The sequence below is a fragment of the Colletotrichum orchidophilum genome (assembly GCF_001831195.1).
Source record: "Colletotrichum orchidophilum strain IMI 309357 chromosome Unknown Scaffold_13.1, whole genome shotgun sequence".
Classification (NCBI taxonomy): Eukaryota; Fungi; Ascomycota; class Sordariomycetes; order Glomerellales; family Glomerellaceae; genus Colletotrichum; species Colletotrichum orchidophilum.
In genome coordinates this window covers 12556-16342 of record NW_019172969.1, presented here as the reverse complement: position 1 = coordinate 16342, position 3787 = coordinate 12556, and positions in this window count along the sequence as shown.

Here is a 3787-nt window from a genome sequence, read left to right as displayed (position 1 = left end):
ACAAAGGCTATCCACATTACGCGCTCTACATCAAAGTCAAATTTTCGTATTAATATATCTAGTGAAAAGATTAACGAAAATGACTAATTATAAGTTATTAAGCTGCTCTTACTAACACCTACCGGTACTAGTCTCACCCCAGCTTGACGAGGTGGAACACACGGTGCTATGAGTGTATTCTTGGAAAAAGCTTAAAAATACGGTATAAACTTTGACGCTTCTTTGGGAATTATGATTGCGGTATCTAAAAAATTAGCCACCTACTCTGGTTTGTCTGCAGGAGTCGGCGAACATCTGTTGCTGCGAAGGATACAGCGAAGCAGTATCTAGAGAGTCTAACCTCCATAAGAAGTTTTAAAATGCGTAAGCAGATGTGCGACTTCGGCGTGACCGTCTACAGGGCACAAACTCAATGTTGTGCTCCGTTTACCCAAGTCTAAACCATGTGTGAGGTCATCGTAAATATTAGAGACCCTATTACCATTGCCAGCATTAGAGCTATAAACCCCCGTAATCTTAAGGCGCACATAGACCGTGCCATTAAACATAATAACAACGAGCACATCCGTAAATTAAAAACTATATCTACGAACTAATTTAAAAATAGCGACCTAAGTATTAAAATAACCATTATTATAGATATAAAAGCCCTACGCTAATTCGTAAAGGATTGGGAATACCGTATCGATAATAAAGCCGTAGTATAGATCTTAACTTATAGAATCCTAGTATACGGTATACGAACTAGCTTAATAAATATAAAATACTCTACGGAATTTTAAGAGGAATTATTATAGAATAATAAATCTTTTATCCCTATTGTAAAAATTAAGTATATTAGATAATTAATTAGATTTTTTATTATAAAGTCCGTTTTATTTATTTTTATTAAGTTTGCTAAAATAAAGGACGCTAATGAGCTTATCGATGAGGGACTTATTTAATAAAGCGAGGTTTTTAATATAAATAATATAATAAATAGTACCGTTAAAGATAATATTTTAAATATTATATATACGGCTATATAAAAACTTAATATAAAATAATAATAATATACGGTTATTACGTATAAAAACATATAATTTAAAAGTATTTTTTTAAAAAACGATATAGTTATATTATAGAAATACGTAGTATATTATAGTAAATATAAAATATAATACGGCCGGTGCTAAATTAGGATTTAAGAGTTAATTAAAATTAAAATAGTATATAAATAATAACCGAGATATTATTTAGAAGTTAACACGGCTTTAGTTATTATAAAAATATTTTTATTAATTAAGACGATATTAAAACTAATAATGGAAATAGGCTAGAGCTAAAATATACGTTTAGAACGTTATAAATTATTTATAAAGAAAAAGATATAAAAACGTTAATAATTAATTGGGAATTAAATACGAAACGAGAATAAAAAAAGTTTAATTATTATTATTTTAAAAAAAGCCCGGCCGAGACGGGCGCTAGTGCCCTCCCGATAAGCGCTTGAAGCTATAAACGTAAATATATAAATAATAAATTATAATTATTATATAGAAATTATTAATAATAGTAAATAATAATATAAAATATATTTATAATATTATAATATAACGTTAAAAAGTTAAGAAACGTAGTAATAGCTATACTCTTACGTAACTTTAAGATCGATAATTATAATATTTTTATTATTTAAGAGCTATAAGTAAATCTATATAATATTATAATATACTACTTAGTAAAGGACCGTTTCTATCTTTATTACTTATTAAATAGAAAAGACGGCTTTATTAAAATATACTTTTTTATAAATAAGAAGCTAGACTATTTTAAATAGTAATTTAAAAAGTATAATAAAAATTTTTATATTCTTACTTTAGGACTTCGTATAGTTTAGAATATTGAAATCGCTATATATAATATCTATAACTTATAAAACTAAGAAAACGATAGGATACGATCTTTATAATAACTATAGACAACCCTAAAAGCTAACTAGCGTATAGAATAGATAGTAATAAAAGACTTTAATCTTTATTACGAGTTATAAAGAAGAAGTAATATCCGGACGCTAGACGTAAAAGCGAAAGAATTAATAAAACTTATAAACGACCTTAACCTTATTAATTAATTACTTATAAAAACGATTATATATATAAAAGGGAACGGCTGCTCGATAATAGACCTTTACCTTTTTATAATAGGTCTAATAAATAAGCTTATTGAATATAAAATAAATAATAATATAAATTATAACTCGGATTACTTTTTTATAATAACGTCGTTAGACTTAACGATAATATAACTATAATAAGAAAAGATAAAAAATTAAAAGTTTTTAGACGTAATAATCTTTATAAAAGTTATTAAACGAAAATTATCTTTATTAAAGAGGCCGAGGATAAAAGCGGTATTAAATAGATATATTAATAAGATAATTAAAGCTTTTATAATAGTTATTAATAAAGGAGTATTAATAAAGACCCGTTTTTTTAAGTTAAGACTAGGCTAAAATAAAAAATATATTAAAATCTTTACGGAAATTAAACGATTACGCCGACGATATAATATAGAACTTATTAAATAGAACTAATAAAAGTATTTTATATTACGAAATAAGAAAAGTAAAATTATTAAAAAGGTATTATAAAAAATATACCGTTAAGTAATAAAAGTAATAGTAAAATTACTAAAATTATTTTAAAAAATAGTTAAATAGGCCCGAATTAAATAGAATTAAACGGTAATTATTATATTAAAAATTATAAACTTTTGTACGGCTTAAGTAATTATTATATTAAAAAAGAAAACTGAGATTTTTAAAAAGACTTTTTTCTTAACGCCCTTAAAAGCCTATTTCGAAAATATAAAAAACGTAATATATAAAGAATAAATTAAACTTTTATTAATATTAAAAAACAAAATAAAAGAAATAATATAAAAAACGGCACCGCTTAAGGTACCCGGCCCCGACGGAATTATAAATAAAGTAACGTATATACATAGCGAGTCGCCTATTATAGTGAGTCGCCTACTTTCTTTTCTTTCTACACCTTCTATCTTAATAATTATTTTTCTTTACGTACGATCATAAATTTTTCTTTAAATAAAAGTTATATTATCCTTATACTTTAAATTATTAAAAAAAACCTAAATTTATCCGTACGAAAAATAGCCTTTATTTATAATATCTTAAAAATAACACTTCGTAACCGACGCGCTAGCTTATTATTTTAATATAAAACTTATATAAATTTAAAAAAAAATAACTTTTTTAAAAAAAACCGTGATTTTTAAACGAGTTATTAACTTAATTAATTAAAAATTTTTACTATAACTTAATAACGTATAAAATATAACTAATTACTTTTTTATTAAACGCGACGCGACGCGTATCGGACCGCGATAAATAAAGAACTTTATATAACGTTAACTATAATTAAAAACGCGTTTTTAATATAAAATTAATTATTAAAAAGTATTAACTAAGGATTTTATAATTATCTAAACTTAGTTTATTTTTATACGAAATATGATTACGAAATACGAAATATATAATTATAATATTTATAATTTTAATAAGACGGGCTTCTTAATAAAAATATTTTTATACGTAAAGGTTATTATAACTTTTAATTATTATAAAAAGCTTTATACGAAATAGTTTAATAATTAAAAATAAGTTTTTATTATTTAAAATATATATATAGATAGTTAAGCGCTATTTTTATATGTTATTATAAAAAGTAAATATTACCTTTTTTTATAATATATTAATAACTAATTCCCCCCTAAATAGCGTATT